The sequence below is a fragment of the Lissotriton vulgaris genome, chromosome 3_1, assembly GCF_964263255.1.
Source record: "Lissotriton vulgaris chromosome 3_1, aLisVul1.2, whole genome shotgun sequence".
Classification (NCBI taxonomy): domain Eukaryota; kingdom Metazoa; phylum Chordata; class Amphibia; order Caudata; family Salamandridae; genus Lissotriton; species Lissotriton vulgaris.
The window spans coordinates 672,638,092-672,659,721 of record NC_141689.1 but is presented as its reverse complement, the minus strand read 5'-3'; the positions used below and the strand labels follow the sequence as shown (position 1 = coordinate 672,659,721).

Genomic DNA, 21,630 nt, shown 5'->3' with positions numbered 1-21,630 from the left:
AATGGAGAGATAGAAAAATAACAGGAGCAGAGAAAAGTCAAGAAAGAGAGGGAATGTACAATAAAGAAAAAGATCAACAAAGAGAGGGAGTCACAGAGTAGAAATAACAGACAGAGCACAAGGGAGAAAAAAAGGCAGGGGGCACAGGGACAGAGAGGACAGCAGGCAAACAGTACAATAGGAAGAGAGAGAGCAGGAGGAACACAGAGATGTACAAGCAGAGCAGAAGTGAGAGAGAGAGAAGGAGAGAAGAAGGGTGAATAGGAGGGAGAGAGATATACACCACCATACAGACAATGCAGGAGGAAGACTGAGAACAGGAGACAGAGAGAGATACAAAACGAGCACGAGAAGGAGACAGATATCACAAGGGAGAGTGAAGGTAAGAGTGGTTTCAGGCCACAAAGGAAAAGAATGACAGAAGGAAAAAAAATATAGTAAAAAGCACAACAAAGACAAAGAGAGCAAGAGAAACAGAAAGAATAGGACACAGAGTGAGGGAGAACAAGAACTGCATAGAGAGAAAATGTATGAGAGACAGGAATGGTAGAAATCAGAGGATAGGCAACATGGAGAAAAACTACACAGTAGACAGAGATACATAGGGCGAGCCAGACACACTAAAATATATGAAGTAAGCAGCACAAAAACAGTATGTTGAGAAAAGGAAAGCAGCAACACAGATATATGTATACTGACTCCACTAACTTAGTGCATGAACGTATCTGTTGCAAGAACTTCTGCATAACCACATAGTCACAACTCTTTGTTTCCCTTTAGCCCCAACCCTTTCCCCTCTGACCTCTCACCCACCAGTGCAGCTCTCGGCCACAAACCACACTGTAAATTTTGCCCTCCATATTATTGCATGTAGATATGGTACAACACGTAACATTATACCTATAGCAACTGAGTACTAATACCTTTGACACAGATTCATAGCTGCACAAGTTAAGTAAACAGTCTGCCTACGCCAGGGCTCAAAAGTTGAGCCCGAAAGACAGCAAGCCTACCTTTAAGAAACTGCCTGTGCTGAGACCCGAAGAGACCCCGCCAACTTAAAGCCCTGAAACTATCTTAATGTCTCCTCTCTCTTTAAACCTTTACATTTCAGTTTCAAATCACGTTTGCTTTCCATGACACACGCTTTTTTTTTCTTTGTTCCACATTCAACTCCTAGACACTTTTCCCTTTTTAGTATCAGAAGCCGCAACTGCAACATGACTAATGCACAAATTAATTAGTCTATTTTTCACGTTTTTCAGTGTTCAAATTCTATGAATTTTTTCACATAAATAGATACGAGCGGCTCAGTACCTCCTACTGGCATAAAACCAAGTCGCTCCCTTTCACTTACAAATGCCTTGGAGACGGCAAAAAAATGTCGGGCAGATTTACAAGCCCCTTACGCCACATTAGCGTCACTTTTAACATGGGACAAGTGAAGCAAAAGTGCCGCACGGAGCATGTTAATCTGCCCTATATCTGTATAGACATAGGTGTACTGAAACATGTAATTAGTCTTTCACATCCAGGCACTTTCAATTACATGACTTATTTAAATTGAAGCGCTGTAATGTTGCATGTCTTTTCAAAGATACACCAGTGCCTGCTATAATGCCGACTTTTTCCTTATTCTTCAACAGTGGTTATTTTTTTTTCATGCAATGAGAATTGTTATGAGTTTTTAAACGACAAAGATTACGCGGTAATAGTCACTCTGCATATGCTTCCCTGTAAGAATGTAGTTTATCCAACCCCGCATGGGAACATTGATGTTTCCATCTGGCCGCAAATTCCGGCCTTGAATTCAAAGTTCAATCACAAGACATGAACAAGAGCCTTATTGTCACAAAAACAAGTTACCCCACCATCTGTTCACAAACATATCTCTTTCACTTAGCTAACATTCACAGAGAAGTCCATACCTTATGAAATAGTGACCTTCCTTTACAATTTGCTGAGGTGACTCCCATAATCTTTAACGCATCCTCCACTTCAGGGCAGGCCTATTTTTTTTATAACTACTAAGCAATGGTTTAGTGACTTCTTTGCCAGAAATTATTTGAAGTCATTCTGCTACTCTTCACTCCATAGTCATCGACCTATTTTCCTGGACTTCCTGTTCTACTACCAGTGGCTGCTGGTTTTGTGTTCCTATTTTGTTTATTACAAAATGGATGTCCGTCCTTTCTTCGCAAACGAGCTGGAGCAGTTAGGACTGTTTCGCCAGAGGATGCTTGAGTACTATGGCATCCTGCCACTTCCGACTTTGAGTGCATCATATGCATTATCATTTCGATTTTCCTATTTCACCTGTGTACAGCCTGTATTTCATTGCCTGAACTGTGATTTCATGTGGGCCCTGAACTTATGTCTCTGTAACTTGGTATCTCCTGAAGTGAATTACAATCATCTCATGAATCCGTTAATTGATCATGAACAGCTTTGTTCCGATGGAGGGATTATGGCCTTTGCAGCGATACATGGAGTTCTGGGTCATTGGAATATATTCGCAGCAGCGCAAGATTTCTTGGCACACAGCTACATTGAAAACCCACCGAGTTGTCCTCTGATGGTACTAGAGGCTCCGGTAATTCAAGAGCATGTATGTTCTTTTCCTCTTTTCAATTGGATGGCTGACTTGTTTTCGGATGATAACAGTGACTTCCTTTTAGAAGCGGTAGCTGCTTATTTCGCCTACTCAGTTGTTGGATGACTCTTACGCAAGGCATTGACGTCTACATTTTTTTCCCTCCCTATCTTTGTCACATTTTCTTGGACTTCTTTTTTTATATGAACAGACCTATCGGCTTTACTAACAGTGGACATTACAATTTCGTGCTAGTCAGATTTTCGTGTTTTATGTGGATTCCATTTTTTTTCCTCACCTACTCGATTTCAAACTAAACTTTTTATTGAACTCTAATTTCAACAATTCAGTTGAAACGTAATCGGAGCAAAGCAGGGTAATATATGCTACATGTGCCCTGATTAATGTGTAAAGTTAGCATGAGTTTTTTATAAGTTTAAATGCCATTTTCCCTTTCAGCTGCTTATTTGCGCCTCACACACCTCTGCTGCTTTAGTTTTTCATGTACTGAAATATTTTCAATTCATACGAGAAAAATATGTTTTTACACTAATATTAGCCTTGCTTTTCGAGCTATATCTCAGATCGAGTACTGAAACCTTCAAAAGATATGTCAATACAGTAGTTGTTCTCAACACTGATTTTCGAACGTACCAACAGATAACATACATGCAGCTCCAGCCAACTTGTCGCTTTTGGTGCGTTTTTTTTTTCCTTACACAATAGCATAACACAAAGTTGATAGTGCTTTGCATGCAGAGAGCTGATTGTTAATGAGCTGATGTCTAACCACTAGCATTTTCATGTATGGTTGCTAAACTTTAAGTCAAGACACCTTCTTAGATTTAATAAAATGTAATATACTTCCTCAGAACGGTGTAGAATAAATTTTGCTAAACCGTATTAATTTTACATCATACTATGCTTGCATCGTTTGTATTCTATGGACTAGTGACTATGCCGATTACTTTGGTTCTTACAATATCTGTACTCGTATTAGATAAGAAACTTCCCTTGAAATCATTGCATTACTGAATAAACATTTCAAATATACACGTTCTCTGTTTTAATACATATTCTGAACTGAAATGATTGTATACTGAAAGAGTATTCATGTGTTCCACGTAACGTCAGCTGTACTAAGTTCATGTTTTCTTTTGTCGACCTGAGTTACTCATACTACAACCCGCAGGCCTGTGACGGCCCGCCAAGCCTTTCTTAGCGGGTCGCGGACCATGCAAACAGTCGTATCTCTGGTAAGAAAATAATTTATTACTGCTACCAAGCAGCGCCGCAGTTGCGCTTCACTCAAACTGATAATCACTGCTCCCCCGCTTCTACAGACCAGACGCTATGTCGTATTTCACTACTTATCACGCTTTCATCTCCACTATAACAAATGGAAAGGGGCGACCACTCGGTCCCCCCGAACGTATGGTTGGGTGCCCCGATCCTCCCGGGAAACCATTTTGGGCGGGGGGCGTGTCTCGGCTGGTATGCCCGAAGCGGCGTAGCCAGGGCACGCCTTTTCCCGCCCAGGAGGGGTTGTCCTAGACACCTACATCGATGACCACGCCCAGTAGGCGTACCGGAGGAGGGTACACGTCCACCCGCAGAAGAATAAATGAGCGGGAATCCGAAGAAGCGTCCTCTTGTTCCTGTGCTCTGAAGGCTGCACCCACTCGTTGCTCGTGAGCCCTCGACAGAACAAGCAGCAATTTTGAGAACTTATAATTCTTGTGTTTCTCTTTCAGTTACTCGAAGGCGAAGAGTCCAGGACCTCGTTGATCGTCTAGGAGCGGATAATCGAAACCATGGCTGGCAAGAACGCAGGAAAGGGTTCCGAGACGGATAAGGTGCTACGCCTGTTGGCGAACCGGATGGCTTGCATGGAGCGGAAACTCGGACAAGTCCCTTCGATCGGTCGAGGTTTGGCGGATGTTAAAAAACAACTGGCTGCACTGAGCAATCCTGGTAACCCTAAGAAGGTAATAGGCCCGGCCTTGCCGGGAATCGTCCCCGAGGGTAGAGGGAAGCGGGTCAAGAGGAGGGTGATTTCAGGGGAGGTTCCAGTCCCAGAGGTACCCCCGGCCACCCCTGTCACACCGGCAGACAACCCGGTACCAATCCCAGACGCGGGTCAACCGATCCCGGTAGTGATTACCCCCGCTAGCGATGAATATATGCCTCCTGAATTGGCCACCCAGTTGGCCGCATGGCTCAATAAAAAGGCAGGGGGTGCCAAGGCGCCCGGAGACACGGCCGAAGAGGCCAAGCTACAAATCCAACAATTGCGGCAGTCAAGAGATGCCGCAAAGGCGAATCTTCCTCTTGTTTCCCCACAGGTGACACCGGTAGGACCTGCAGTTGGTCTCGAGAAAACGGCGGGAACAACGACGGAACCGGGTAAGCTCGCTTTGCCACTGGCGGGGGAGGGCTCATTGCCCTCAAGGCGGGAGAGGGTGGCACAACACATCTCTATGGCCACAAAAGACTTAATATGGGGAGACAAATATGTCAATATGTTTTCATTATTAACTGACCATCGCGAGATGGAATATGCTAAAACCCAGAAAGATTTGTGGCACCCGAGCGTGTGGCGCGCCAAGATGGCGGAATTCAGGGTGGATGAAACAATAACGAATTGGGCGAAGGCCTTTGCAATATTTAATGCAGTTATGGGAGAACGTAAACCCGAGGTGTTAACTGAACTGTCTTGCTATCAAACTCGTATTATGGATTTTTATGCAATGTATGAGGGAGAGGAATGGAAAGGTTATGACATGAAATTCCGAAAAGCAAAAGAATATGATGCCTCTCTGACATGGGACTGCCTCGACTCGGTCTCATGGAATCAACGAAGAAATGCCAGTACTGCACTTCAATTTACTAATTTCCACTCATTGAGTGGCACTCCTCAATTGGGAAAGACCAATCTTTTAGTCGAGTTATTTATGATTGTTTCTTTTTAATATTTGATTATTTTTTGTTTTTAGTTAAACCTTATTTTTCAACAAACATTATATCGCAAATGGAGACTTTGAAGGGTATATACATAAACAATATATAATTCAAACATGGTGTATAACACTTTGCAAAAAACAATCAGTGGACACAATAGACAATCAAAGGACAACATTAAGTGCACTTAGAGACAAGACTAGACAAGACTAGACATTAAACAACATATTCACAAATGAACCTATTCAGATACTAGAATACACGCCCTGTATTGCATGGAAAAATTTTTTGAGAACAGGTGCGGGTACTAGTGATTGGTACTAAATCACTTTCCGCATATTTACATGTAATAGACCATCTAATAATTCAGTTTTTGATTCTAGTTTAGAAAAGATTGGTCTATTCGAGAACGCAGAGTTCAAGGTCAAAGGACAAAGTTCGAGGTCGACGCGTTTCGAATCCCTTGTTAGCCAGGGATTCTCATCAGGACCGTGAAGATTCAATCTACAAAAAGTGAAAATAAAAACATGCTGTCAGTCATACTCAGAACACTCAACTTCTAACAGTCACACACACACTCTTAGATCATACCTGTGTTGATAATTCAATGGTCGGTCTCTTAACTGTGGTGGTTGCTCGTGTAGCCGGCTCTCTGGGAATTCAATGGGCATAATTAGTCATAGTGGACTAGTGACGCAAGTGCAATGGAGTGGGTTTTTACTCATAGAACTTACATCAATGGGCGGTGTAGTCGCGCAATCAATGGGTTGTAAATTATTTCAAGCGTTCCTGTGGAAAAAAGAGTAATATTTACTCGGACAGTCATGGGTTGAACTGATCACAGATGTGCTCATAGTGAAAAACGGGTTGAGTGAGGTAAATCTGGGCGGGCTGTTAATTTTGTTAAAGAAGCCTCTGACGGTGTTAAAGTAACGGGTCCGTAACTCAATTGACTTAGCCAGCGTTCGGTTGGGCGGTGGGTTAGCACTCGGGGTCGCTTACCGGTGAACTTTGTCAAGTCTCCTCCATACGCGGCTCCGTTCAGTGATGCGACGTGTTTGTGTTAGTGCCGGTTGACCCGGTTGTATAAGTGCTTCATGCTTGCCTCTAAGGATTCTGGGAGGCGTAGTTTCCATGTCCTCCGTGTTTCGAAGTCATGAGAGATTGTAAAAAGCCCGTCTCTATGAGGTGAAGGGGCAACAAAGTCCCCCTGGTTATGTTTTTTGGAAAATTAGAAATGTACAAAGGCCGATTCGATTTTTTCTATGTGCCGATAAAAAATGTCAGGGAATTGTTGTCTGTTGCTTAGAAACAATTCAGGGAGTGTATTGAATCGGAGTAAAAACGATTTTTGTATGCGCTCGCTCGTGGTCCATGAATTCACTACATGAGGGCTATGGATGGAAAAGGTCATTTTATAAATTATAGAGTTCCGACATTTCGTTCAAGCCTTGCGTGGCCGAATTGAATTTTAGGATCAGCATTGCTTCCCTTTGTTTTAGTTTGGCCTCTAAATCTCCGCCCCTCTGGTCATGCTCTAATTTAGAAATGACGGTCCATCTGAAGTCCAGGTCTCCGTGAGACTCATCAATCCAGTGTTGTACCAGGGGTGCTGTGGTGATTTTTTTCTTTATTCTGGATTTATGTTGGGAAATTCTCTGTCTTATTTCCTGGTTCGTTTTGCCTATGTACAGTTTGGAACATGGACATAGGATGGCATAAATCAAGTTTTTTGATTTGCAGTTCGTGAAAGTGTTGTGTTTCCATGAGATTCCTTCATGTTGGAATACGTTCCCCTCAATCGTAGAGTTACAACACATGCATGTGCCACACTTCTTGTGACCTGTAACTGGAGGTAAATTGACAAACCCACGTATTGTGGGGATCTTCTTGGCCGGGACTGCGGCCCTGACGATCTGGTTTGCGATGCTCTTATCTTTCCTAAAGGCAAACAGTGGTTTGGCATTCAACTGTGTATCCACGTCCTTTATGAGATGCCAGTTCTGGTTGATAACCTTTTTTAGAAAGTTGGATGATGCCCCAAAGGTAGTGACACAGACTGTCCGTTCGAGTTTTTTCTTTTCTTTCTTTCTCAACAGTTCTTCCCGTGGTGTCCACCACGCGCGTTTGATCGCTTGTTTGACCAATTTAGATGGATACCCCCGGTCCAAAAGTCTCTCCATAAGCAAATTTGCATGGTATATATACTCGTCTTTGAATGAACAATTTCGACGTATACGGAGAAATTGGCCTATTGGTAAATTCTCTTTTAAACTGCGCGGGTGATTACTGGAGAAATGTAAAGATTTGTTGCGGTCAGTCTCTTTCCTGAAGAGAGTGGTGACCAGCTGACCATTTGTGCAATATACTTCCACATCTAAAAAGGAAAGTCTTATGGGTGATGATTGGATACTGAATTTGATGTCCCTTGTGCGGCTATTGAGCCATCCATGAAAGTCAGTTAATTGTTCCAGTGTTCCAGACCACGTGAAAAAAATGTCGTCGATGAAACGGACCCAGCCTCCTATCCATTGTGAGAAGGGATTGTCATTGTGTACGTATTTGTCTTCATATACACTCATGAAGAGTATGGCCAGCTCCGGGGCAAAGGGACAGCCCATGGCTACTCCCTTTATTTGGAGAACTCGGTCTCGGTCTCATGGCATAAGCAGCTCCTGCCGGGGGCGGCAGGTACATCCTCGCCGGGCGGGAGTGGGTCGGGGGTCTTCCGCCAAAAGCCCGCGGTGCGCTTTCGAGCAGGCGCCGGTGGCGATCACCAGCCGAAAACCGGCGGGAATGGCGGTAAGCGGGGGGTCTGTTGGGGCTTCAATCGAGGCAACTGTAACAGACCGCAAGGAACATGTAGGTTCAAGCATGTGTTTGCGGGCTGTGGGCATTCCTCACACCCGGAGAGTTCATGTAGATCAAAAAATAACGGGGCGGGAGGAAAGGGAGGGTCCAAGCAGGAGTAAGGTAGAACGTTGTGACCAATTGCCTACACCCGTTGATCTCATGGCTATGACTCCTTGGTTAAACAAATACCCTGATCATGTCTCCGCTGGGGTGTTGAGGAAGGGATTCTTGCACGGCTTCCACATCCCGGCGGGGGATTTTCGGGGGGATTCCTTTTGTAAAAACCAGCTATCGGCGCAACATAATCCAAGTGTGGTAGAGAGAAAAATTGCAAAAGAAGTCAGCTTAGGGCGAGTGGCAGGACCTTTTCATCGCCCACCGGTGGCGGATTTCATCTGCTCCCCGTTAGGGGTTGTCCTGAAGAAAGACCCAGGGGAGTTTAGGCTTATTCATAACCTGTCTGCTCCAAGGGGTTCCTCGGTGAACTAGGCCATTGACCCAGAAGTCTGTTCGGTGCGGTACGCATCGTTCGATGAGGCCGTGGCCATGCTGAATCGCCTGGGCCCCGGGGCGCTGATGGCGAAATCAGATATCGAGTCGGCGTTCCGGTTGCTCCCGGTACACCCGCAGGATCAGCGTTTGCTGGGTTTTGCATTCCAAGGGAGTTATTACATGGATAAATGCATGCCTATGGGTTGCTCCATTTCTTGTGCCTATTTTGAAATGTTCAGTTGTTTTTTAGAGTGGGCATTCACCGAGGCCACAGGGCATAGGCATGTTTGCATTATCTCGATGACTTCCTGTTTTTGGGAGCAGCCGGCGATACGAAATGTGCGCAGGCGCTGCACGACTTCTGCATCCTCATGAGGGAGTTTGGAGTCCCATTGGCACCAGGTAAGACGGTTGGGCCATCTACTTCACTGGAGTTTCTGGGAATTGAGCTCGATTCTGTGGAGGGATGTTTCCGTTTGCCGATGGGAAAGGTGGCCAAATTTAGGGCTTCCTTGAAGCTATGCCTTGGTAAAGAGAAAGTGACCCTGCACCAGTTGCAGCAAACAGTGGGTCAGCTTAACTTTGCCTTGAGAGTGATACCAATGGCCCGCCCCTTCTCACGCTCTATTGCACAAGCTATGGTTGGTCTCAAAGAAGGACACAACCGTACGAGACTGTCTGCAGAGGTTTGCCAGGATATGCGCATTTGGTTGACATTTCTGGCGGACTTCAACGGTCGAGTAGTGTGGAACAAGCCGCCAGCGTCTTCAGATGAGCTAGGTCTGTGGACTGACTCGGCGGGGAGCGTGTGATTTGGCGCCATTTTTGGTAATCGATGGTCGGCGCAAACATGGCCGGCGTGGTGGCACTCCAGCGGTCTCACAAGTAACATTGGGTTCCTGGAGCTATTCCCCATTTTGGTTGCTCTGATGGCATGGCCAGACGATTTCAGAGACCGCTCAGTGGTGTTTTGGTCTGATAATATGACTGTTGTCGAATGCATTAACCAACAGGCAGCACGCTGCAAATGGATCTTGAGATTGTTGAAAGAAGTTGTGCTGCTTTGCATGAGACTGAATGTACAGTTCAGGGCGAAACATGTGCCGGGTGTACTGAATCATGCGGCTGATGCACTCTCTCGTTCACATATGCAGGCGTTCAGGGGTTATCTACCTACAGCGGACCTAGTGGCGGCACCATTCCCCGAAGCAATTTGGCTAATCTGTGCCCCGGATTACAAGACCTCGTGGCAGCAAGCTTAGCCCCCAGGACAGGGAAGGCATACGAAGGAGCGTTTCGTTCCTGTTGCACATTTTTGGGTCCGACAGGGAATCAGAGCTGGGGTCAGGAGGAATCCTTCCTGGGGTTCCTGGTAGCACTGCACAGGGAAGGCCGATCAGCGGCAACGGCCAATAGGCATAGGGCGGCCATTTCATTCATGGCGCAGGTGCATGGCATAAAAGACCCAACGGGTTCCTTTTTGGTGAAAAAAGCCCTTCGCGGCTGGCAGCACCTCGAGGGTCGCAAGCAAGATGAAAGGCGCCCGATTGGCTTAGATAGATTGTCCCTACTCATAGCAAAACTGGACGAGACATGCTCCTCCCAATTCGAAGCAGTTCTGTTCCGGGCAGCTTTCGCTTTAGCATTCCATGGGGCTATGCGGGTGAGCGAACTGGTCGCAAGGAATAGGAAAGACGTTGAGGGAGGCTTGTGCAGGGATCACGTCCAAATTAGGGGTGATTCGATGGTGGTCACGATAGCCAGGTCCAAGACCGACCAAGGGGCTATGGGAAATAGTGTTGTTGTGCAGCGCGCGCAAGGGTCCCCCACGTGCCCGATAATGTGTATAGAGGAATACTTGGCACTAAGGGCGGATAAATGGGGGGGGGAGTTTGCTGAGGCACAAGGATGGCACGCCACTGACGAGGTTTCAGTTCCAGAGGGTGCTAGCACTGACAATCGCTGCGGCGGGCATGGACCCGTGCGATTTTGGGACCCACTCCTTTAGGATAGGGGCTGCTACTGAGGCTACAGCCAGGGGTCAGAGTGCGGACGAAGTGAAACAGTTGGGGCGATGGTCCTTGAATTGCTTCAAAAGGTATGTGCGATTGCACATGTTGTAAAGATCAATTGACATGCACTCACGCTTCTTGTCTTTTGTTTTAATTACAGTTTCGCGAGCCTGTCACGCGGGGCGGAATTTGCAGTTGACCCAGTACCAGGAGACCAGCGGTCATGGACCACCGTCTAGAGAGAGAGTGGTATGGGTCGTGGGCCACTCATAGGTGAGGCGCGCCGGGGATGTATTCAAAGCAGGTGATGCGACTCACGCAGCTGGGGAATACGGGTAAGGAGTGGCCTTCCATGGGAAGGGCGGGCTCTGTTTTGACCAATTCGAGTCATTTGTTGAGGGTCTCTTAGGGCGGCAAAGGTCACCGCCATCTGTAGTCATAGTACACCTGGGGGGCAATGACTTGGTGACACTGGGTAGACGAGTGTTGTTTGAACAAGTTTTGTCTGCTGTTAGCTGGTTGGCGAAAAGAATCCCGGGGTGCACGATTGCCTGGTCCCACATGATTCCCAGGAAGGTATGGCGGGGGGGCCTTTCGGTGTCAGCACTGAACCATTCGGTGAAGAGGGTAAACAATAAAATTGGTAGATTGTTTCGCTCTGCGCAGTTGCATAGCATTCCTCATGGGTGTATTCGGGTAGATCACATGTATCTGAATGATGGGGTTCACCTGTCCCGGGAGGGGAATGATTTACTCATAGGAGACTTCATAGCATGGCTAAGGGGTTTGAGGAAGCATGACCTTTAGGAGGAGTTGGGGGGGCCGGATAGTCGGTCAACTATCCGGCCTGTGGCGGTAAGGTCATGATCGGTGAGCAGTAATTTCAAGGTCCCTAGAGGAGGGCGCCACCCAGAATGGATGGGAGCGCCCGGGGGGAGGCGGCCATTGGCCCCTCCCACGGGGAGGCGGCACCCACTAAGGATGGGTCGCCTAAGGGGAGACGACCATAGGCCCATCCCAGGGGAGGAGGCGGCTATATGCCCCTCCTACTAATTTCCCGGGAGCCGGATATCCGCGACGGCGGATAGAGAGTGTGGGGATGGGGGGGAGTCCACGCTGTCCTTCCTACAGATACCTCACACGGGAACTCGGACGACCTTTAAGATGGCGTAGAGTGGAAAGGGGGCCCCCACCACGACAAGGGAAATTACAGTTGGCAATGAGGGTAGAGTCCTCTGCGCATGCGCCACTTACACCGTGAGGGCGAGAGTTTTGGTAGTAGGGATCTGACACCGGTTAAGACCTTGCCGTTGGCCCTTAATGCTAGGATGTACAATTTTAATTTAGAATGTATGCATTTGCAGGATGTTAGACTCGGCTAGGAAAACCTTTGTATTAGTGATCTGTTAAGGTTAGCCAAAGAACATGTCTTCATCGAAATGTAATAAATGTAAAATTGTACATGATTATGAAACTTTTATTAATGTTTTAAATTTTGTTTCATATTTTAATAAATACGGCCGGGAGGGTGACTCCCTCCCGCCTTCCAAAAGTTCAAGCCTGCGTCCGACTTCCCATCCTTGGGGATTGTGTTGGGAGGGGGTGACGGGCATCCCGGCCATATGGAAAGGGGTGACCACTCGGTCCCCCCGAACGTATGGTTGGGTGCCCCGATCCGCCCGGGAAACCATTTTGGGCGGGGGGCGTGTCTCGGCTGGTTTGCCCGAAGCGGCGTAGCCGGGGCTCGCCTTTTCCCGCCCAGGAGGGGTTGTCCTAGACACCTACACCGATGACCACGCCCAGTAGGCGTACCGGAGGAGGGTACACGCCCTCCCGCAGAAGAATAAATGAGCGGGAATCCGAAGAAGCGTCCTCTTGTTCCTGTGCTCTGAAGGCTGCACCCACTCGTTGCTCGTGAGCCCTCGAGGGAACAAGCAGCAATTTTGACCCACCCACCAGCCCCTTATGGCAATGTTTGTTTTGTAATAAAGTTTTGCTGAGTTAGGCCCTTTTTTCCTTTGTAGAAAAGTAAAGGAATGTTTAGGTTGAGGATGTGACTTCTGTCTGTAGGATACTGTTTTTTCTTTTTAGGAGTAAACAGTCTGATACAATTAGGCATGCTGAATTTTTCCTTCCTTAATAGGTGAACAACTGTCGTATTTATTTTTTGGTCGGGCGGTAAGGTCATGATCGGTGAGCAGTAATTTCAAGGTCCCTAGAGGGGGGCACCACCCAGAATGGATGGGAGCGCCCGGGGGGAGGCGGCCATTGGCCCCTCCCACGGGGAGGTGGCACCCACTAAGGATGGGTCGCCTAAGGGGAGATGGCCATAGGCCCATCCCAGGGGAGGAGGCGGCTATATGCCCCTCCTACTAATTTCCCGGGGGCCGGATATCCGCGACGGCGGATAGAGAGTGTGGGGATGGGGGGAGTCCACGCTGTCCTTCCTACAGATACCTCACACGGGAACTCGGACGACCTTTAAGATGGCGTCGAGTGGAAAGGGGGCCCCCACCACGACAAGGGAAGTTACAGTTGGCAATGAGGGTAGAGTCCTCTGCGCATGCGCCACTCACACCGTGAGGGCGAGAGTTTTGGTAGTAGGGATCTGACACCGGTTAAGACCTTGCCGTTGGCCCTTAATGCTAGGATGTACAATTTTAATTTAGAATGTATGCATTTGCAGGATGTTAGACTCGGCTAGGAAAACCTTTGTATTAGTGATCTGTTAAGGTTAGCCAAAGAACATGTCTTCATCAAAATGTAATAAATGTAAAATTGTACATGATTATGAAACTTTTATTTAATGTTTTAAATTTTGTTTCATATTTTAATAAATACGGCCGGGAGGGTGACTCCCTCCAGCCTTCCAAAAGTTCAAGCCTGTGTCCGACTTCCCATCCTTGGGCATTGTGTTGGGAGGGGGTGACGGGCATCCCGGCCATACACTTCTCTGCCAGCCACCAGAGAACAGAGTGGAAAAGCGAAGGCACTAAGAAGTCAAATACGACATACCCTCTGCTCTGTGGAGCCAACTGAGAGTTAATTGTGAAAGTAGACATTCACTAGCGCTTCAAAAAAGCATGTCAATTATGTAAATAGTTTTTTGAAAACCTGCCAAGTACTTTGATGTGACTATCTGTGTGTGCCTGCAAAGCAAACGTCCTCAGTTCCTAAGATAGCACAGGGCAACGGAGACGGAAAGCAGGAAGGAGATAAAGATGGAGTCAGACGGCAGAAGGGAGAGAGATGTATGTATAATCAGTCTGCTACCTCAATGTATGAAGGCATGTACTGCACGAACCTGTGTACAACCTCATGGTCACAAGTTTTCATTTTATTTTACTCGGCCCCCTCCCCCTCTCACCCCACCCCCACCAGTGCAGCCCGCGGCCACAAACTACATTGTAATTCTGTCGTCTCACAGAAAGTTTATGAATACCTTAAGCATTAGCACTTTTTGACGATGGTATCACATGTAATGTACCACTTCTCTCTCTATCTGCATTATCTGTGTCTCTGCTAATACCATTTTTAATCTCGAAACCAACTTCACTGATTATATGGAAACGCTTCAAAATCACACAAATAATTACTGTCTATTTTAAACATATTTTATATTCCATTTTTTTCAGTACACCAAAATTATATACAAAACTATAATTTACACTTGAAAGAATGTGAAGAAAAGGCGCGCAACCCCCATTAAATTCACAGGACTTCAGGCCCCCACCCCCCTCCCATCTGGTGTGGCAGCCCAAAGTAACATATGTATTCCAGATACACACACAGCTGCACCTGAACGTTTCACATCTCTGTAAACATCCATTTGAATGTTAATTAGGCATTACAATTGTTTTACCCCTTGTAAGAGCCCCTACAGCTTTACTCTGCCTACTAATTAAACATTCATGTACGCTAACAAACATTTTTTAATTTGCCCCCCCAAAATGTTGTTCCAGTTTCGTCTCTGACTGACAGTGAATTAAAAAAACTAACAGTAAAAGATTACATAAGAACATGACTGAAGACCATTCAGCTTATTGAAATTTATTATTCAAAATTTTAAACTAATAATTGCAAACAAATAATGTCGTTAAAGAGTGATGAAAGGAAATGGAAAAATAGTTTTGAAAATACTAGACATTGTCACAGTCAAAAATGAGGTTACTCAGTGACTGTGAGGGAAATGAACCAATTATAGTGACTAAACCACATTTTACGGTACATGACAAAAGAAACAGTTACAGACTTACCTTTACCAATGCTTTGTAAGATGTAGAACAGTGACAGTCACAAAACAGATATTCGTTTGACTGAACTCTCAATAATGCTTCTATCACTGCAACCAAAATTCAATGGCACAGATATCCTGTCAATACAGACTCATATATGTCTCTTCAACCAATCATATTTGTTCCCGCACAATTTTAAAATCAAATTAACAGTTGGTTGTCCCTTTCAATATTTTCAAAGTCACATAATGGTCACCCTTCACCCTCTGCCTTCTCTGGCTGTTACCATGGTAACACCTCATTCTGCACCTGGCTGAAGGCACAGGTCAAAAGTTCATATCTCAACGTTCTACATCAAACCAAGAAGGCTGATTTCCCTCCAAAAACACCTGCCTATCCACTCCTTTGTTACATGTCATTTTTTTGACACCCAATAGTACTTTTCGTTTTACATAAACATTAACATGCAACTTAGTCTTCAATCTTGAGGTATTAAAATCAACCAATCATTTTTAGTTTTTCAACCACACCAAGCCTCATCTACTTTTATATCCGGACTTTCATCTTTTAACTACCATTCCACTTCCAGAACCCATCGGAGTACTACTGCATCTGCCTTGAAAATGAAGGTTTGGCTTTAAGGACACAGCTATATTCACTGGAGTGAAAAATATGCAGCAAACAGACGAATTTCCAACCTTGATTTACCAAATGTGCAGATAACGTGGATTGGCCAGAGAGGATTGAGATGTCACCAATTGATACCATTGGTGAAAACTTCTGTGCATCTCCCAGAACCTGACCTTATAATTGTGCACTGTGGTGGGAACGATCTAGGCACATTGACTGGGGTAGGTCTGGAAATGCTTCTAAAGGACCCCTTTCCACAATTGATGACACTTTTTCCTCGAACTGTCTTGGTGTATTCCAATATATGCCAAAGACAGAAATGGAATTGGTCCAATCAACATTGTCTACAGATTGAGAAAGCAAGGAAACATGTAAATAAATCTGTTTCTGCTTTCCTCAGAGATTATAGAATGGGTTCTATATACCACAACAACTTGCGTTACAACATGCAAGGCATCTATAGGAGAGATGGTGTTCATTTCACGGATGAGGGAAACAGAATCTTCCTCTGTAACATGAGACTCTGCATCGGTACTTACTTATAAGTGCAGAAAATACTCAATTAACACAAGGGCTCTTTTAACAGCCACCTTATATCTAAACAATCAAACTTCTGATTTATCTTCATCTTTCCTTTTATTTTTGTTCTTCGTGCGAGACCGGGTGCGCGCACCCCGCTACATTTTTGCAAATAAAAAGCTACTTTTAGACCTTCTGCGACCTTAATAAACCCCTGAGGAAACCTACCAGATCAAACACTCTCCACCCTGCTCCTTTTCCATGCTCTACACTATAGTTTTTCACAGTCTTGTAAATAGGTGTGCGCGACCGAGTGCGCGCACCCCACAACTTTTATTAAAAAAAAAAAAATCTTTTTGCGTTCAAGAGCCTTACTGCACCCCCTGAGAAAACCTACGCAGCCAGACAATCTCTACCTTGTCCCCTTTCCATGTTCCAACGCTTTGAAATGTACAATATATTCACTCGCACTAACAAAATGGTGGTCAACACTTCCTGATTTCCTCTGAATCAAACGTTGACAGACGTCAAACAGCAAAACAAAATTCCGCTCGCGCACAGCTGCATTAGTGCGCGCACCCGTGCGCGCTTACAGATATATAATTGAGTTCAACTTAAATTTTCTCAGCAACTACTGAACAGATTTACACCATTCAAACAAAAGCGCAATCTGCGAGCCGGACTCTACCTTTTTGCCAAATTTCTTATAAATCCATTCAGTCGTTCGAGCTGTAGCTGTGTCTAAACGTCCTATAGAAAATAACATGGGAAAAACACGTTTTGGGACCCCCCTTTTATATCAGCCCCCACTTGACGAATCCCCCCAAAACTTTCAGGGAAGGAGCGCAGCGGACCGAGCCATCTTCTTTGAGAAATTCACACAGATCCGTCCACCGGGGCCAAAGTTAATCCAAACAGAATGTTGCGGATTTCCTATGGAAACTAGGTCCTAGCTATAACTACCTACTGGCGACGGCCAGTATGTAACTTGCACGTGTAATGCACTGCTGATGACATCACATATTACATCACCCATGACATGGTCAGTGACATCACTCATGACATCACCGATGACACCATCCAGTGAATGTGTGTCTTTCTGAAAAATAAACATGTTTTATATATGTATATGTAAAGGTCGATGGAAGAATAAATGTTTCAATAAGTGTCTTAATGGATGTTTTAAAAAAAAAAAATGATTGGATAAGTGTATCATAGTGAATACATATATTAGCGAGTATTGTTTAAATATTTAAATGTTTGTATCAGTGTTTCACTTTGTGTATAAGTGGCTGCATGGGTTGGTGAGTAGCTACATGTGTGTGTATATGGGTTATTAGATGTTTTTTTTAGTATCAGTATAAGTGTCTGTATGATTTGGTGGGGGTGTTAATTAGCACACAGATGCATCAATGACTGACTTACTGTTTGTGTGTGTTTTGAAGACAGCATATGTGCCGGACTGTCTGGGTGAATGACTGTGTATATGTATGTGTTAGTAAGTGAATAACTGTCTTACTAGTGTCTTTATCAGTAACTACATATGTTTTAATCTAGTATATGTGAGTATTGATGTATATAAGTGAGTATATGTGAGAGTGAGAGATTGAAAGAGTTCTTGTATTAATAAGTATGTGTTTCTATAAGTGATTGTTTAAGAGAGTAAGTATGTGTAAGTTTCCTTAGAAGTAAGGTGGTAGTGTGTGTATAGCTGTATATGCAAAAAATGGATGTTCAATAGTTTATTTACATGTGTGAATATGTGTGTGAGCAACTTTTGGAAGACTGTCGGTGTGTTAACGGATGTATAGGTGTCTCACTACATATGATGAGTGAATATATGTATGACTGACTATATAGAACTGTTGGTGAATGAGTGGATGTGTATGTAAATGGTGGAATTACTGAATTGGTTATTGTAACTGGTATAGGTATCTCCACTTTTTTAAAAATGTTAGTTTCTATTTTTGAATATGTGTTTCAAGGGGTACTTTACAGTGAAAGGCGGCCAGTCTCTCGGTCACAAGGATGGTGTCATCAGTGATGTCATGAGTGATGTCATTGACCATGTCATGAGTGATGTAATATGTGATGTCATCAGCAGTGCATTACACGCGCAAGTTTTAGTGAGTCCAACTAACTATAATGTGGGAATTTCAATGGTTTTATGTCAGTAAAATTTCCAGGTAACTATAACTGGTGTGAAACCTATGGTTTTTTCAGTGAATTTAATAGGTTTTTTAAATGCTAATTCCTAACTATAACTGGTGTGAAACCTATGGTTTTTTCAGTGAATTTCATGGGTTTTTTAAATGCTTATTCCTAACTATAACTGGTTTGAAACGTATGGTTTTGTCTGTGAATTTCATAGGTTTTCTAACTGCTAATTCCTAACTTTTTATAGGGCCTCATACCTATGTGTTTTTTAGTGAATTTCTAAGGTTATTTTTTCGCAAATATCTATAGCTTAGAAAGGTATGTTTTTCTAAAAATGAATCCTATATTGTATATTAATATAATATATATTTTTTTAAAGTACATTCATTTTTTTTTATATTTCACTCTGGAGCGTTCCCGTTGCACGTACCGGTGAGCGCCCCGGTGCGCGTACCGGGGCGCGTCCCGTTAGCGCAACCCAAAAAAAAGACAAAAAAAAGAATGAAGGAGTGAGCATGAGGAATGGGGACAAAGAGAGTGGTGTAAAGAGAAAGAGAGCTATAGGGAGAAACACAGAGGGACTGTGTAATGATAGTAAAACAGAGAAAAGGTATAAGAGGAAGTAACTGAGAAAAGGAAAATGAATAAGGGAGCAAAAGAAGAGAAGAAAGAGGAAGAAAACTAAAGCAGATGTTCTGGGAGAATGTGAATGGGTGATGAAAGTAAAAGGAAGGAGAGTAAAGGATGGGGAATGACAGGTAGTGACGGAACCAGATAAAAGGAACAGTGGTGACGGAGGGAAAGAAAATAGCAGTGAGTGTAAGTAAAGAGGAGTGAAAGAGGGTGGATAAAAGTGAATAAGGGTAAGACATGGGGTGTGACAGAAAGAAAGAACAGAGAGAATAAAGGAAGGAGTGTCAGAAAGGGACTAAGTGAACCAGAAAAAAAGGAAAGTGAGGGAGTGTGGGAGAGCAGGGGCACTGAAAGAAGTTTAATGTGGTTGGAAAGTAAGGAAAAGAGAAGTAAATATGGAGGATAAGAATAAGTGAGGGAAGCAGAGTAAGGAAACAGGGGTGAGGTAGGGTGAGAGAAAAGTAGTGAGGTTAAAGCAAAGGGTGATGACAAACTACATTTTGTAGTCACACTTACCATATAATTAATGAAAACTTACTTGCATCTTTAAACTACACATTGTATCTGTGAAAGACAAAAGAAAAAACAAGTTATAATTAGTAAAATATATATTTTGAAATAGAAGAAACAGGTCAAGAGGTAAAAAATCAAAAAAAGTTTACTAAGAAATAAAGCAATAGTGAAAGATAAAAAAACAGAAATAAAGTAATGTAAAAAGACAAAAAAGAGGGAAAAAGAAATAGAAAGAGAACAAATTACTGAAGATAAGTAAGATACTAAAAGAATATGAGATACCAAAACGAAATCAGGAAAGAGAAGAAAGTAAAATGAAAATGAGTGAAAAGGAAAGGAGTCTAAATGAGGATCCATTAATAAGAAAGAGGAATGGAAGATGACTGAGAGTGAGTGAAGGGGAGTCACAGAGTAAAGGGATGAAAGGAATGAGGTTAATATAGAACGATAGAGGAAAAAGGAGTGAGAAAGTAAGTACACAGAAAGACAAAGGGAAGGACTGAGTGAACTGCAGTACAATGAGTGCGAAAGGAAAAAGAGTAAAGGAGCAAAAGAAGGAAAGACAGGAGAAGAGAACTAAAGCAGTGGTACTGAGATAATGTGAGAAAGCTGAAAAGTGGTGGAAGGGAGAGAGGAAATGCAGACAGTTGAAATTCGATTGAGGAGTTGTGAAAGAAGTGGAGTAAAGGAACAGCGATGAAACAAAGTGAAAAAAGGCAGTGTAAGTGAGTAAAGAGAGCTAAATAAGGGTGGAAAAAGGAAAATGAGTGTAAGACAATGGGAATACAATATAAATTACACAATGCAAACTATAGAATGACTTATACAATATGTTACATTGTTTATTTTTGCTGTTCTCAGAATGTATCAAATTTCACTTAACTTAGTGAGTTCAAACTCTTCATCATATAACAGCGGGAAAAAAAAACACAATCTTATGGCCGGGATGCCCGCCACCCCCTCCCAACACCAATCCCCAAGGATGGGAGAGTCGGACACAGGTTTGAACTTTTGGAAGGCGGGAGGGAGTCACCCTCCCGGCCGTATTTATTAAAATATGAAACAAAATTTAAAACATTAAATAAAAGTTTCATCATTATGAACATTTTTACATTTATTACATTTCGATGAAGACATGTTCTTTGGCTAACCTTAACAGATCTCTAATACAAAGGTTTCCTAGCCGAGTCTAACATCCTGAAAATGCATACATTCTAAATTAAAATTGTACATCCTAGCATTAAGGGCCAACGGCAATGTCTTAACCGGTGTCAGATCCCTACTACCAAAACTCGCCCTCACGGTGTGAGTGGCGCATGCGCAGAGGACTCTACCCTCATTGCCAACTATAACTTCCCTTGTCGTGGTGGGGGCCCCCTTTCCACTCAATGCCATCTTAAAGGTCGTCTGAGTTCCCGTGTGAGGTATCTGTAGGAAGGACAGCGTGGACTCCCCCCATCCCCACACTCTCTATCCGCCGTCGCGGATATCCGGCCCCCAGGAAATTAGTAGGAGGGGCATCTAGCCACCTCCCCCCTGGGAGGGGCCTATGGCCGTCTCCCCCTAGGCGACCCATCCTTAGTGGGTGCCGCCTCCCCGTGGAAGGGGCCAATGGCCGCCTCCCCCGGGTGCTCCCATCCATTCTGGGTGGCGGCCCCCTCTAGGGACCTTGAAATTACTGCTCACCGATCATGACCTTACCGCCACAGGCCAGATAGTTGACCGACTATCCGGCCCCCCCTACTCCTCCTAAAGGTCATGCTTCCTCAAACCCCTTAGCCATGCTATGAAGTCTCCTATGAGTAAGTCATTCCCCTCCCTGGACAGATGAACCCCATCATTCAGATACATGTGATCACCCCGAATACACCCTTGAGGAATTCTATGCAACTGCGAAGAGCGAAACAATTTACCAATTTTATTGTTAACCCTTTTCACCGAATGGTTCAGTGCTGACACCGAAAGGCCCCCCCGCCATACCTTCCTGGGAATCATGTGGGACCAGGCAATCGTGCACCCCGGGACTCTTTTA

At 44.4% G+C, this 21,630-nt stretch overlaps 1 protein-coding gene across 1 annotated transcript in view; it reads left to right on the top strand.

Annotated features, from left to right (window-relative positions):
* Window positions 1-21,630, top strand: part of LOC147726910 (uncharacterized) — a 227,547-nt gene that overhangs the window by 125,998 nt on the left and 79,919 nt on the right. The window lies entirely within an intron of this gene.